Source organism: Ptychodera flava (genome assembly GCF_041260155.1).
Source record: "Ptychodera flava strain L36383 chromosome 3 unlocalized genomic scaffold, AS_Pfla_20210202 Scaffold_25__1_contigs__length_14229661_pilon, whole genome shotgun sequence".
NCBI lineage: Eukaryota > Metazoa > Hemichordata > Enteropneusta > Ptychoderidae > Ptychodera > Ptychodera flava.
In genome coordinates, this window is record NW_027248279.1 from 12,093,950 (window position 1) to 12,110,265 (window position 16,316).

Here is a 16,316-nt window from a genome sequence, read left to right on the forward strand (position 1 = left end):
CTTATAGATATCCGATTGACTGATAAGAAAAAACTCACAGGAATTATAATATTGGTTCATTTTATAAAGGATGAGTGGAGAATTAAGGACAGAACTTAATTAAGAGCAGTAAACTTGCAAGCAAAAAACGTAAGGGAGTCTACACCATTGAAAATAGGCGAAAGTAATCTATATCAATCAGAGAATATGATGATAATATATCGACCGTCTTGACACAAGCCACCATGGTTTTGAATGTTGAAGTAAACTACGGAAGAAGTGACTAAAAGTACACATTGCACATAAATTGTCTGTTAATGTTGTTATAATAATAAGTGCCACTGAATGAAAAATGTGATACAATACATGCTTACCTTATTATTGTATTCACCGCTTCCTTTTTAACATATAAGAAAAACTACGGATTGATATTTGTGTAATATTACATTGGTAGTATGTAACTGAAAAGCATTCCATGAAAACATCTCCATCGATATCATATACAAATAATTTTTTAAATTGTTTACTTACATACATTATCCGATAGTTACCGACTAAATGAATGTATCGGCACATTTACAGAAAAGATTGAAATCAAGGTAATGATTATCAAAGACATAAAAAAATCGATAAATGAAAATGTAATGACCTTTTCTTATTTCTAAGAGAGAAACTTTTACAGTGCTAAATCTATTAATTTTATTTTCAAACGAATTCCAACATTATCTTACTAAAAATTCTGAAGCAGGTTGATACATAGACAGTGGAGCTCCGGGATGATGTAATGGCTGAATACTTGTGTTTGAACAAAGAACTGTCATAGCGCCCTCAAAGCTTTCAAAAGAACTCTCTCTCTCTCTCTCTAAATACCGCTAAAGGACATCAGCAAGTATTGAAGTCGATGTGACAAAGGACGCTTTAGTCTAGAGTCATTTTTCCAAAAAACATCATCGAGTTTCAAAGATTTCCAAGCACCGATTCACTAATTATACGATAATATTTTGACTCAAAACAATCTTGAGGTGGCTCCTGTCTAGGTTGCTTTATTATCTTATTAATTACTTTCCTTCAGGGTCAACTTTACCCATCCGTCTTAAGAAGAATCTACACTACTCGTCCTTCGGAAAACAAAGCTACGTCCACTCGGAAATGACCTCATACTGAAATATGTATCAAATAGTACGCAGCAATGTCAATAATATTGCTCCGTAGAGGATGAACAATTCTTAACGGAAGTAAAAAAGACAGTGTTGACAGTGACTGGCCTCTCTTGAGAATATTGTAAAGATAACCATACTTACCATGTCGGCCGTTTGTGCAATTTATGTCAACACTAACTGATCTTAAGACAGTAAAGAACCACTTCAATTTAAGTTCAGCTGACGTGAGCAATAGCGAAAATCTCGAGGAAAATTATGTACTTTTTCATTTTCCTAGAGATCGGGTTGAATTATCTTTAAAAGATCGCTGAAATCTAGCTTTCTCCCATTAAAGTAACTCGAGCTGTTTTACCGTAGAGGGCAGTATACAATAGAAGACTATACTGAATTGTTATATATTTAAGCAATTTCTTTATCATTTTTCGAAAAAAAGTAAAAATTATTTATTTCTAATAGTGATACATTTAAAAAGAGAATTGTGTCAGGCTAAAGTACCGTGCAGAATATGAAAATGTAATTACATAAAAACTTAGACTGCATCATAAAAATTGAAGCGGTATACATGTTTTAACAGTTTACAGTGATTGACAACAGTTTCAGTGGCAATCGGAATGGTTCATCTTCACAACTACGCAATTAATCTATACACATAAATGTACATGTCAGTAATCGTTTTAAAGTTGATGAGAGAAAAAGAATGAGAAAAAATATTCACACTGATCTTGGATACAAATGAAAGTTGCTATAAATTATACATGTCTATTTCCAGGATAATAACACTGTATACAATGAATAACGATGAAATGAAGCATATATGGTTTTTCGTCTTAACAAATAAAACTGAAAATTACAGTCCGAACAAGAATTTGTAGTTTTAATACTGACAATGCACTGCGAATTTATCAATGAGTATGTACAATGGTTGGTCTACATTTGGAAATCCGTTAAATGCACAAGAAATTATCATCATAGATATTTTACACATACGGGAATCGAGTTTATCATGGTTTAATTTGGTAAGCTTAGGCCTACATACTCACTGAAATTACTTTGCGCTAGTTTACGGTTATTTTATGACAATTTGAATACAAATGACTAACAATAAAATAATGTACTTGCACAATTAAAAGTACGAACAAAACGCTATACTTTCAGTACTTTTAAAGATAGTAACCTAGAGTTCAAGAAATACAATATAAAGCGTTAGATATTTATTATTTTTCTCTCCAATAGATTGACATTAAAAGTCATGTGTAGTTTTTGACCGAAAACGTAAAGGAGAATGTTTTCGGTAAATCAATTACAACAGCGTTTGCTTTCACCCGACAGATTTATTATGTTCAAAATGTATTCTAGTAACATCTTTGAAAGCTAAAGTATCTTTTTGTCTGGAAAATATATGGTCGGCTCTATCCGTTTATAAGCCACGTTCTTATCGCCAGAAACTATGCGTGTACACTTTGGACGATTAGTTTGACAGCGCCCTCTTTCAAAAGAATCTCACAATCTGCCGCGGGGGGCGCTTTACCGAATTTCCGCTTCACTCAAGTTTTCACATGGCCGGCCAAACCAACTGGCTATCACTTGCTCACTGTCAGATCATGGACAGTTTGGAATTTACCATCGCGATCGGATGGAAATATTTGTTGCATATTATGCAGGAGTTATCACAGGATATACAGGTAATGTTTTACATGTACATTTCACTGACAAATCAACCGTACCGGTCGTTTGTCTCTGGTGTAATTGAGATCTGATGGTTTGTCAGGACAGTCCAATACACAATCTCATCAAAATATTCCATTGTTGTGAGTTTAGAAAATTATAAAATCGCCGGTTTTTCTTTTCAATGAAAAAAGTCAATCCATACAAATTACGGAAATCAATTTTAAGTCCGAAAACCATTTTGAGAATTTTAATGATTGAATTTTAAACACTGCATTTTCAAGAATCAATTGATTGTTTTATTCATTCATTATGATTCATCAAAAGTTACTCATATTTTGTTCACAAAAAATTCTCATCATGGATTCTGGTCACTGTAGACAAGTCTAGCGACTCATACACAAAAAAATTTTAGCCCACACTTGATGTCTACATTTTGTAATTCTACCAAAAATTGAGAAATTCATATCATGACCAACTTTACTTGGTATTCCAGTGACGTCACCAATTCAAACTGCTCATTGCAATCAATGCATTTATGAAAATGTCAGAAATTTTTCACCCAAATTTTTAAAACTTGGTTTTCAACCACCATAAACGTGTCCATCGAGTTGTGAACAAGAAATTTTTAGCTCACACTTGATGTCTATAATTTCTGGATTTTGAGAAAAATGGAGAAAACCTACTGACCTACTTTACTTGAAGTCAACAAAACAATCGATGACGTCACCGATGCAGACCGTCCATTGCTTTCAATGCATTTTCAAAAAATTCCTGAATTTTTCACCAAAATTTTCACAATTCTGATCCGGATGCACATGAAGTTCTGTGTCGAGTTGAGGACAAGAGATTTTTAGTCCAAACTTGGGGTGTAGGATGTGAAAAATGTGTTAAAAAGGGTGATATTTTGATGAGATTGTAATGCATATCTATGTTGATACAGAGTATACTCTGATTCGGTTGAAGGACAACCACTCTGTGAGAGCAATTGTTGTTGTGATGTCATCATTGACTGCAATGAACTGTTGGTTATACACATCACCTTCAAACAATACACAATCCAATTGTCCATCAGATCTCAGTTTTACAATGCCTTTACTCCACCTTTTACAAATATAAATATTGCCGTGTGAATCGACATCCAAGTCTTGTGGATCCTGTAACCTACCATTGTGATATGAATGCAGAAAATTCAAATCAGAATCTAAAACATGAATGACATTTTTGTTTCTATCTGAGACTAAGAGATGGTTGTTGCTGGTAGTCATTACAGAGTATGGATCACTGAATTGATCACGGACTCTTGCAACAAGTTTTCCATCTTTGATGTTGTATTTGATCAAACTTTTACCTTTGCTGTCAGTGACAAAAATAAATGCTGCCATTACAGTAATGCTCCTAACCTCAATGTCTGCACTTTGAGGAATAATTTGAATAATTTTTTTATTTTGGTCACAAATAATTATTTGGTTATTACCGATGTCAGTGATAAAGAAGTGACCATCAGGGGATATGGCCACAGCATATGGCTTGAATTCTTTGTCAAACTGACCATCAAATCTGATAATTTCTATGACCACCTTATTCTTATTGAGTATTTGTATGCGATGGTTTTCTGTGTCACAGATCACAAGCTGATCTCCATGCCATGCCAGACCACGTGGATAATTAAACTGTCCTGGCTCTGTACCAGACTGCACACTGCCCAATACCTGCACTGTCCACTTAGAACCTGAGGAGTAACAAAGAGTTTAAAGGTCAACCTAAATGTAAACAATACTGCAGGTAAGTTTTCGCTTCTGTTTTTTTTGAAAATTATTGTTGTTAAGATTTTTTTCTGTATGACAGGAGTGAAAGACTACATCCATAATTTATTGAAGTGTTACTGCCATTTTACATTATTAAATGTGAGATTTGTAAAATTTCACTGAGTTATTATGCAAAAATATTTGTTGATGATGCCTCAGAATTCAACTTTGGCAAGCCTCTTTTTATTCTATTTGAAAACACTGAAACTTTTATAGTTAAAAGTGTATTTTCCATCTCATTCTAAGTTGTTACACCAGCCAGAGACACATACTTCAACACAGACATTTTATGAACTATCATTGTCTATAGATTAATTTGCATATGCATTCATTTTGAAGAGAAAGTTGACTTGCACTTGGTTTTGGTGAAACTCACAGAGATAGTCACAATAACTAAAAAATGTAAATAACTTCTTTTTGTAATGTTCTATTTGATTCAAAACTTTTACACTTTTAACTCTTTCAGAGAAATTGTAACGAATGACAATGGACACCCCATTGACATGAACTGAATCGAAGTAGTTAATATTAGAGCGCCGTCTACGTTAACCTTGAAACACAAGATCATTATCATCTACTCTTGAGACAACAGTTTTTACATTTACCATGTCGATGAATAAAACTGAATATCGGTAATCTGAAGATCTGTGTCAAAGCCAATATATTCCCGTAACAGAAATACTAAATATTTCTGTGAGCAAACTGCAAGTTCAGTTATAGAATATATCTAACTAGAACAAAAATTAAAATAAAAGATTGAAATTAAATCATTGAAAATATTGATTGAATCAATATTTTCATTCCGAGTTATTGTTGTATCAAACAATTTGTTGTCCTTTGGACCAAGTGTCCAGGGAAATAATGCCTGTGAGTTCTCATATCAAATTGAATTTGTATGATGCAGGGATTTGTCCATTGGCTAAATAAATAAATAAATAAATAAATATGTAATTCTGATTGTCCACTGAGCTTGTACATGGGTGAGCCTCAGAATGTTGTTGTTGATCAGTGGATTCTAGTCCAGACTAAAATTCCAATGTAAATCGAAACAGTGTATTTTACATGTCCATTGGATTCTGAGTAAGCAAACAAGATGTTGCTGTTTCAACATGATGAAGGGTGTGTATGGTACCAAAACTTAAATTTGACATCCTAAACAGAAATAGTGAATAAAAATTATCAAAAGTTTTAGCTTCGCTCCTTTCAATTGCCTCTTACTCTTGTAAGTGTAAAACATTGACTTCATCGTCATTGATTTTACTCTGCTTTGTTCACAGACTAATTTTTTCATGTTTTATTTGAATTGAGGAACGGACTGCAAACACCATGATGTCAAAATAACTATATGATAGAGGGCGCTGTCTTCCTTTCAAGTACCGAGTGAACAAGAACAGTCCTGTAGGGTAGGTGTTTATGTTTTATTACAAATTTGTAAAAATAAAAAAAATCAGAGTGTCAGGTTTTTAGACATGCTAATTTTAATATGTTTTATGTTACTGAAGAAATGTTTCAAAGAAAAATCTATCCAGGCAAGGAATCTTTAAAACTAAAGAAATGTTGATGATGACTTGAAGAGACATATACTTGACTCTGTAAATCATGTATTTTGCTAAGAAACCATGCAATGTCATAGTAACGAGGCATACTGTGATACTAGTCTCTCAAATGTGCTTTGGATGACCTGTCACTAAAATCTTCAATCAATTGGTCATGTGATCTAGCTGTATTTGCATTCCGGTGTCTCATATCTATGACTACAGCAATGGATATAACACATGTATTTGATAGTCAAATGGAGCAATTATTCGAGACAAAATAAATTTCACCAAAATCATAATCCCACGCAGCATTGCTGCCGCTGTGACTGACATTCCTACAGGATTATTTCATTAGCATTATCATTGTTTTCTATCTAGTCTAGACAATTTAGAATTGTTCCTAATGGCTGTCAACAGTAAAACATAAATATAAGTGACAGGTCATCTAAAGACGGAAGATTTATGCTCTGTCAATACTAATGTTAGCTGTTATGTAAAAATTGAATGAATGATGAAAATGAATCAAATTTCTTTAAAATTCAGTGTCAAGCAGTGCTAACACCCTACCAACTGTCTAAAAGGAGGATTTGAAAAAAAATGTTGCTAGAGGAAAGAAATTGTCTGAGAAAAAAAGTGCTTCAATGAAGTAAAAGAAGGCAATAAAAAATTGTTGCTATGTACACCAAGACAGCAGATTGTATCTTGAATAATCTCTGCCGCTGCTGCGTACAGTGGTAAATTACGGCCCAGCTTTCATAGATTGTTTTATAATTAATCTATATGGTATGAATAGGTTAGTGGAAACATACAAGAAGAAACCTGAGAATACATGGATGGTGACCTTCCAGGTGGGTCACATGACTTTTTGTGCATTTTTATGATGCTCTTTTATATTGCAATACTCACTGAAAAAAATTGTTTACGAATGAGTTACTGCTAAGCGTCAGATAATGCACTGTCAAAGTTTGTCAATATCATTTTATGTATATTTAAGTTTAACATTTTCCTTTGAACTGTTTCTTATCTTAATAGAAAGTACTGGTAATGCCAATGAACATATGTTATATGTCATGTCTTTAATGAAGAAAACAAAACTGTTCAGTTTATCTCTATAAACTCTGTTTAAAAAATTTCAAAGTTTTTTTAACACGGCAAATGGAATGCTTGGTATCTGAAAACAAGAGTTCAATCTTTGAGCAATTAGAAAAGCACTTTTTACAGAATATTTTGTTGATATCTGAAAAGTGAAGCTTTTAAAAGCAACACAGCTAATTTTGTCACAGCTTGCAAGTTTAAGTATCTGAATGTGGATATCTATAAAACAGGCAAAGTGGATTACAAATAACCCACACTAGTTGTTAAGAAGATTTATGACTGCAAATTAAACACAAAGAATTTTTTTTTAGGAAATTGCAGATAAGTAGAGGTCACATTATTCATGGTTATCTATAATGATCTGTTTTGGAAAGGCGTGCATGATGCATCCACATGCGAGAGACCAAACAAGCCATGGTCATTTCCAAATTAAGTGATGCACAGTACTGGAGATACCCCATGACTCATCTCTCTTTATGATTTGTACCATTGGAGATTCCTTGGGGAAGTTTCCAGATTATTACTTCACTCATACAGTGTACATGTCTTCAATTAATATACTTTCATTGACATTATGCAGATTATCAAATGCCAAATCAATTATGAAACTTTAATTTCTTTTTTAATGTTTTATTATTTATATCTTTGTATCTAAACTTTGACCTCAAAATTTAATCATAAATGATCTATGTCTGTGCAGAATAAAACTTTGCCAATATTTTACAGTGTAGTCTCTCCATGAGTGAAAGAAATGTTACAATTTACAGGGCTAAATGCTTCATATGGCAATACATTGTTCTTTCCAGGTGTAGGGTTTCTGAATGCACATTTATATTCATCCAAAGTGCAGAGACAAGCATACAAGCTACCACATATTGCCTTCCAGTTCAAATAATGGCTATATACTGCTATAGAAAGGATTTAACTTAGATTATCCTAGGTATCATGATTCTTTTATCTCAACAGAAATGGAAAGAAATTATGTAACTACTTTTCATTGTCAGGAAGCATGCGGGCCTTGATCACTGCTGTCAGGTAAGTAACCATGGTGATACAGATCAGATCACATTTTTTTCGTGTGTTACTGTTTTTTGAAATTCTGAGTATCCCTGTTAAATTCCTCCTTTCTCCATGCCACACATAATGATTTATTCAAATTATTTTTAATCCATAGAGTATAAAGATACACTTTAAACATTGTATAGTGGTTTTGAAGATGATTTCTCAATCATACATAAGGTTCGCTGAAAATGAATTGATTTACTGTCATAAGGTTTGACATGAATCTTTTGACATAATTCTTTTTATTTCAAATATTCTTGTCACTGCACTGCAATTGTTACTTTCTGAACATACATGTATACCAAGGTTGGATGAAAAGTTTTGAGCTGAACTACGAAGGAGCCATGCCAGATCAATGAAGCTTGGTTTACATTTATTTCAAATCTTCAGATGGTTATGACTCTTCAGGAGGCTATGAAAAAATAACGAGGAAAGTTGAGAAAAAAAGGTGTCTTAATGTTCCATCAGGACAATGTTCCACCCAACAAGTCTGCAGTCATCAGAGTCAAGGGATGCCATGGCAGCAGTGTGTGACTGCAGCTTCAAACTCGTTTTACACCAACCATACTCTCCTAACCTGGCACGCTCAGACTTTCATCTCTTCCCCAACATGAAGAAACAGTTAGCTAGCTGGAAAGCATTTTGATGATGATGATGATGACATATATCCGCCTTTGAGGACTTTTTCATGACAAGATATAAACCCTTCCACAGCGCAGGGATCCAAGCGCTACAGTACCGCTGCGAGAAGTGATCGAGTGAACCGCAAGGGGACTGTGTTGAAAAATAAATACCATAGAAACTCATTCCAGTAGGACTTCATAATTTGGTTCAAAACTTTCCATCCACCCCTCATATATTGCCAATGACAATCTTGTAATTACAAAGATATCCCCTTAACATGTCATATACATGTACTCATTACACTCATTGATAGGTTTTAAAAGTGCACAAGTGTTGATTGTAAAAATATAATTCATCATCTATAATCTTCCCTATTTCAAGTAAACACTCCAATATAGTCACAGGGCAATTACAGTGAATAGAGGTAATAAAGTTAAATTTGCTGTTATAAATAACTTGACTTTTTATGCAGATGTGTCACTGCACCAAATTTAATTATTTCATTCTGTACGTAGTATTGTGTATGATAAGTGTGTTAATCTGAGAAGGCAAGTTGAACTTTACGGTGTGTTGCCCTGATATGTTCTCTATCAATTCTGATCAATCATTGTGGTATTTTTCTTTGTTTTCAGTTCCCCTTCTAAGTTTGGTAGGGCAGAGATGTACATGCCAGGGACAATGGAAAGGGACTGTGTATGAATAGTTAAGGCAGGTAGAATTCAGTTGATTTTACTTTCTATCCTTTCACATATTCTCTGCACTGACTGCCGCTTCAATTGGTGTGACTTTGTATGTATTAAAGTAAAAATATTCCCTTATTAATTATGATTTTATTTTGTGATTTTTATACAACTGTGGAACAAACGTTTGTTTATAATCCTGACCTCCATCATGCAAAATTTGAAAGAAATAATGACTTTGGAATATTGGTTCGAAACATGAAGGATGTCAACATTCAATTATTTGATTTTTGTTGTGAAATTTTTCCTGCTGTGTATTGCAGTGATGTGAGAACAGTGTGGACAACGCTGTGTACAGTGATTTGAGAACACCGCTGTGTGCAGTGATGTGAGAACATGCTGTGTACAGTGATGTGAGAACACTGCTGTGTACAGTGATGTGAGAACACTGCTGTGTACAGTGATGTGAGAACATTGCTGTGTACAGTGATGTGAGAACACTGCTGTGTACAGTGATGTGAGAACACTGCTGTGTACAGTGATGTGAGAACACTGCTGTGTACAGTGATGTGAGAACACTGCTGTGTACAGTGATGTGAGAACACTGCTGTGTACAGTGATGTGAGATACACTGCTGTGTACAGTGATGTGAGAACAATGCTGTGCACTGCAGTGATGTGAGAACACTGCTGTGTACAGTGATGTGAGAACACTGCTGCATATGTACAGTGATGTGAGAACACCGCTGTGTACAGTGACACTGCTGTGTACAGTGATGTGAGAACACCGCTGTGTGCACTGTGATGTGAGAACACCGCTGTGTACAGTGATGTGAGAACACTGCTGTGTACAGTGATGTGAGAACATGCACCGCTGTGTACAGTGATGTGAGAACACTAGTACCGCTGTGTACAGTGATGTGAGAACACTGCTGTGTACAGTGATGTGAGAACACTGCGTGTGTACAGTGATGTGAGAACACTGCTGTGTACAGTGATGTGAGAACATCAGCTGTGTACAGTGATGTGAGAACACCGCTGTGTACAGTGATGTGAGAACACCGCTGTGTGTACAGTGATGTGAGAACACTGCTGTGTACAGTGATGTGAGAACACCGCTGAGTACAGTGATGTGAGATTACACTGCTGTGTTGTGAGAACAATGCTGTGCACAGTGATGTGAGAACACTGCTGTGTACAGTGATGTGAGAACAATGCTGTGTACAGTGATGTGACAACACCGCTGTGTGTACAGTGATGTGAGAACACCGCTGTGTACAGTGATGTGTGAGAACATCGCTGAGTACAGTGATGTGAGATTACACTGCTGTGTACAGTGATGTGAGAACACTGCTGTGCACAGTGATGTGAGAACACTGCTGTGTACAGTGATGTGAGAACACTGCTGTGTACAGTGATGTGAGAACACCGCTGTGTACAGTGATGTGAGAACACCGCTGTGTACAGTGATGTGAGAACGCTGCTGTGTACGCTGAGTGATGTGAACACTGATGTACATTGATGTGAGAACACCGCTGTGTACAGTGATGTGAGAACACTGCTGTGTACGTGTGTACAGTGATGTGAGAACACTGCTGTGTGTACAGTGATGTGAGAACACTGCTGTGTACCTACCGGTACAGTGATGTGAGAACACTGCTGTGTACAGTGATGTGAGAACACTGCTGTGTACAGTGATGTGAGAACATTGCTGTGTACAGTGATGTGAGAACACCGCTACATGTGTACAGTGATGTGAGAACACCGCTGTGTGTACAGTGATGTGAGATTACACTGCTGTGTACAGTGATGTGAGAACACTGCTGTGTACAGTGATGTGAGAACACCGCTGTGTACAGTGATGTGAGAACAACTGCTGTGTACAGTGATGTGAGAACACCGCTGTGTATACATGCAGTGATGTGAGAACACCGCTGTGTACAGTGATGTGAGAACACCGCTGTGTTCAGTGATGTGAGAACATCGCTGAGTACAGTGATGTGAGATTACACTGCTGTGTACAGTGATGTGAGAACACTGCTGTGTACAGTGATGTGAGAACACCGCTGTGTACAGTGATGTGAGAACACCGCTGTGTGTACAGTGATGTGAGAACACTGCTGTGTACAGTGATGTGAGAATATCGCTGAGTACAGTGATGTGAGATTACACTGCTGTGTACAGTGATGTGAGAACACTGCTGTGTACAGTGATGTGAGAAACACCGCTGTGTACAGTGATGTGAGAACACTGCTGTGTACAGTGATGTGAGAACACCGCTGTGTACAGTGATGTGAGAACACCGCTGTGAGAACACCGCTGTGTACAGTGATGTGAGAACACTGCTGTGTACAGTGATGTGAGAACACCGCTGTGTACAGTGATGTGAGAACACCGCTGTGTACATGCAGTGATGTGAGAACACTGCTGTGTGCAGTGATGAGAGAACACTGCTGTGTACAGTGATGTGAGAACACTGCTTAGCAGTGTACAGTGATGTGAGAACACTGCTGTGTATACAGTTATGTGAGAACACTGCTGTGTACAGTGAGAACACTACTGTGTACAGTGATGTGAGTGTACAGTGAATCGTGAGAACACTGCTGTGTACAGTACCTTGAGAACACTGCTGTGTAACAGTGATGTGTGAATACTGCTGTGTACAGTGATGTGAGAACACTGCTGAGTAACAGTGATGTGAGAACACTGCTGTGTACAGTGATGTGAGAACACTGCTGTGTACAGTGATTGAGAACACTGCTGTGTACAGTGATGTGAGAACACTGCTGTGTACAGTGATTGAGAACACTGCTGTGTACAGTGATGTGAGAACACTGCTGTGTACAGTGATGTGAGAACACTGCTGTGTACAGTGATGTGAGAACATTGCTGTGTACAGTGATGTGAGAACACTGCTGTGTACAGTGATGTGAGAACACTGCTGTGTACAGTGATGTGAGAACACTGCTGTGTACAGTGATGTGAGAACACTGCTGTGTACAGTGATGTGAGAACACCGCTGTGTACAGTGATGTGAGAACACTGCTGTACACAGTGATGTGAGAACACTGCTGTGTACAGTGATGTGAGAACACTGCTGTGTACACAGAACACTGCTGTGTACACTGAGAATACTGCTGTGTACAGTGATGTGAGAACACTGCTGTGTACAGTGATGTGAGAACAATGCTGTGTGCAGTGATGTGAGAACATCACTGCAGTGTACAGTGATGTGAGAACACAGCTGTTCACAGTGATGTGAGAACACCCCTGTGTACAGTGATGAGAGAACACTGCTGTGTACAGTGATCCCGTACGAAAGTAACAAGGTTGTCCCAACAAACTGCAACGTAGTGTAGACTTTGTGACATCCTTGATAAACCTGCCTGATACTGACTTAGAAGTTGCCCATCTTTGTAACAACCCTCACACGATATCTACAAGAATCTGGCTACCTTGTGCAATCCTTGTACAAAGTCCATCTTGCTTGTATGATATTCAGGCAGGGAGTATAGAGATTACATAAGGATGTGTGAGCCTTGTAGTAAGTCCATAATATAAGATTACCAGTGAGCTGGCAAAATGTTAGATCATGACAACATTGATACTGAGATATTTCAGTTGGAAAACAATTGTTTGTAGTTTTTTCTAATTTCTTGAAATGTTCTGTCTTTTGTAACAAACACAATGACATTTAAAAAAAAAAATACTTATTACGAAGTAACAGTTCACTTTATCCAGTGATATTCATGAACCTATAGTTGCAGCAAATTATTTTTATCAAAAATTGTATTTTTTTTCAGAAACATAAAATTGACTGTCATGCTACAGAAATATTTTGAGATCTTTTTGTTATATTTTGAACAGGGGTATTTTAATACTGAACCATATTTTAAGGCATTTAAACTCCATTCAGATTATAAATGTTAATGGTAGGTGCATTGCCATCTACAATACAGATTTATTAGTTTTACAAAACTTGGCTGTCCTAGTCTCTTTCACATGTATTTGGAAATTTACTTCTAAGCCAGGGGCTCATCTGCACCTGTTTACATAAACATACACTTTTCCCTTATACCACTGACGGGAATAACAAATGTGTTTCAACCACAGCAAAGTTTACATTTTACAGCTACATTCATCAATGTTACACTTGTCACAGTAATTTGAAGATACTGGAAGAAAAACACCACACCTAACCAAAGCAACTTCTACCACATGAGACCTGCAGACTGCCATTATTTTTTACATCAAATCGAAGACTATAAGTCCAGTGGTCCGATGATGTTATACATCATGTGAATGTTTCTTACTGATTGGCCCGAATGAAACATGTGATATGCCTGTTATCTCTGGTGCCAAATCAACTACATGAACAAAACAACTACAATCAACCTGATCAATCTGGATGACATCAGCAATCATATGAATGTTTCTTACTGATTGGTCCAAATGAAACACGTGATGTGCTCTGTTATCTTTGGTGGCAAATCAAATATCTGAACAAAGTTACCGTTGAAATATACTACATCTGCTTCTAGGCTCTGCTGCCTTTGAAGTACTACTTCATTGTTACAATTGGATAATATTTTCTCGTTGACTGATATTTATTTGGCTTCGAACAAGTTTGCTCTCGTGTATTGGTGAATTGAAGAAACATGGAGTATTCAGACTGTTTTTTTCATCGTTGTCACTGAGGACAAATGTATAAAGGTCGGGGAAAAATACTGTTACAGCATCGCATGGAAATTTGGTGGTAATTTAAACAGCGTTATTTTCGCGCCATAGCAAAGAAATTAGGTAAGTGTTGTCTTCTGCAATTTCCCTTTATAGAGATAGCTTTAAGGTTTCAGTATCGGCTGGGTTTTGGAGAACTGTTTACACATTTAATCAAATGAAACAACAATTGACCCCCACCAGTGATCAATGTCTCTTTAATCATATTCTGTGCCCAGTATTTCCGAAAACGTCAGGTTGAAAGTACAAGAGCAGTGCAGTCTTGTGTTAAATACATTACACTCGATAATGAACGGGAATAAAATCCCATGTACATTATCACCTATTGACAGTAGTTGTAGGGCTTCAGAAGGTCAGCTTACAATTCTCCACATTTCAAGCATGATCATTGCGTTAAGTGGTATGGTTGAGAATTCATACTGTGCATCATCCAGAATTTCATGCAGAAAACTTTCTGCACCTCATGAGTGAATTATGTATTTCTCAACGTACTTTGTGAGCGGGAATATTATCTCCTTCCAAATCTGAGAACACATATCCACCCAGTATTATGTAACAGTCACCTACAAACTAACCTTGCATTTATGACTGCTTGTCTATGGTTGTGAAGTGAAATGGCTGTCAGCTTACTATTGTAAACTTCAAAGAAAAAAGATTTCTATTTATATAAAAAAAATCCTCTGTCTTTATTTTTCAATAAAAAACCAAGCCATGATGAATTTTGAAAATAAATAATCTTGGTAGTAATTAAGAATCTTTCAGACTGTGTATATTATTGCAACACTATGAAGACCTAGAGGGAAAGTTGGTTCAAATATGCGTGGTTGTTTGTGAAAACCTTGAAGACTATTTTTTTAAATTATCAAGATTTTATGTTTCATGCATGATTTCCATTTTTTCAGGAGACAGGAAAACTCTGAATGAGGCAACCTCAAACAGTAATGAATCAATGTCACACATGGGCAGAGGTCGAAGGTCACCAAAATCAAACCAGTAATACACCAATCAAGGAATCACACTGCCTGTGAAAACTGGTAAGAAATGGAGTGCAAAAGGCCAAGTAAAATCATGAAGCCCAACAGTAACAGTGCAAATCACCACATCGCAAACACCTTTGAAAGAAATACTGCAGCCACCACTAAGGATAGGCAGTGGCAGAATTCTGGATATCATGGTTTAATATCGGTAGAAGTTGAAATAACAGGATCGATAAAGGGTATGTACATTGCAACTTTTAAGTTCATCAATAACAGCTTCTCTATTGATCAAACAAAATTTTGTATCAATCAGGGTCATACAGTGCATGTAGATCTACAAAAGCGGACCAATTTTTTCGTGGGGTTCTAATGCAATGTATAAATGTTAATAGCATAGTAAGTTCAACTATTTTCAAATTTTAAACAAACAGTGGTTGTAGTCAAGATGAAAAAGCAGAGGTTCTTCCTTGTACTCCTGCACTGGACAAAGGTTTTATCACTCATCATTTACGTTCCAAATTTCTGTCGTTTCAGCTTTCATCCACAAAAAATATCAAACTGACAGACTCAGTGTACCAAATTTCAACGATGTCATCAACGATTAATGTGCTCAAGCAAGACAATGCAGAAAGAGAAAAACAGATAAATTGGTGAGCCATAATTCCACTGAGGAAAAATTTCAGTAATTTGTAGATCTATGGGACTTTTGACGCTACTGTACCGTGTGTTTTATTTCAGTCAATTTGACTTCAATCATGACAAGCTACATCACTGGCATAAATGTGTGCTTTGCATAATTCACTGTTTTTGTCTACAATTTTGTGCTGTCATTATAACTTCTAGCTTACAAAGTTAAATGAGTTGCTTTGTAATGATAGGTTTTTTAACTAACGAGAAAAGCACTGTTTTATGCTTTGTATTCATTTTTTTATTTGCAAAGGTAATGTACATTATGAGTCATACTGCCACAAATTTTTGATATTGCGGTTGCA

General features: G+C 36.3%; 1 long non-coding RNA gene across 1 annotated transcript; it reads left to right on the top strand.

Annotated features, from left to right (window-relative positions):
* The first annotated feature begins 13,413 nt into the window (after window positions 1-13,413).
* On the top strand, window positions 13,414-16,068 carry LOC139125383 (uncharacterized). The gene is made up of 3 exons (XR_011550217.1): window positions 13,414-14,410; window positions 15,250-15,563; window positions 15,859-16,068. It is a non-coding gene; the product is annotated as an uncharacterized lncRNA (long non-coding RNA).
* The last annotated feature ends 248 nt before the right edge of the window (window positions 16,069-16,316 follow it).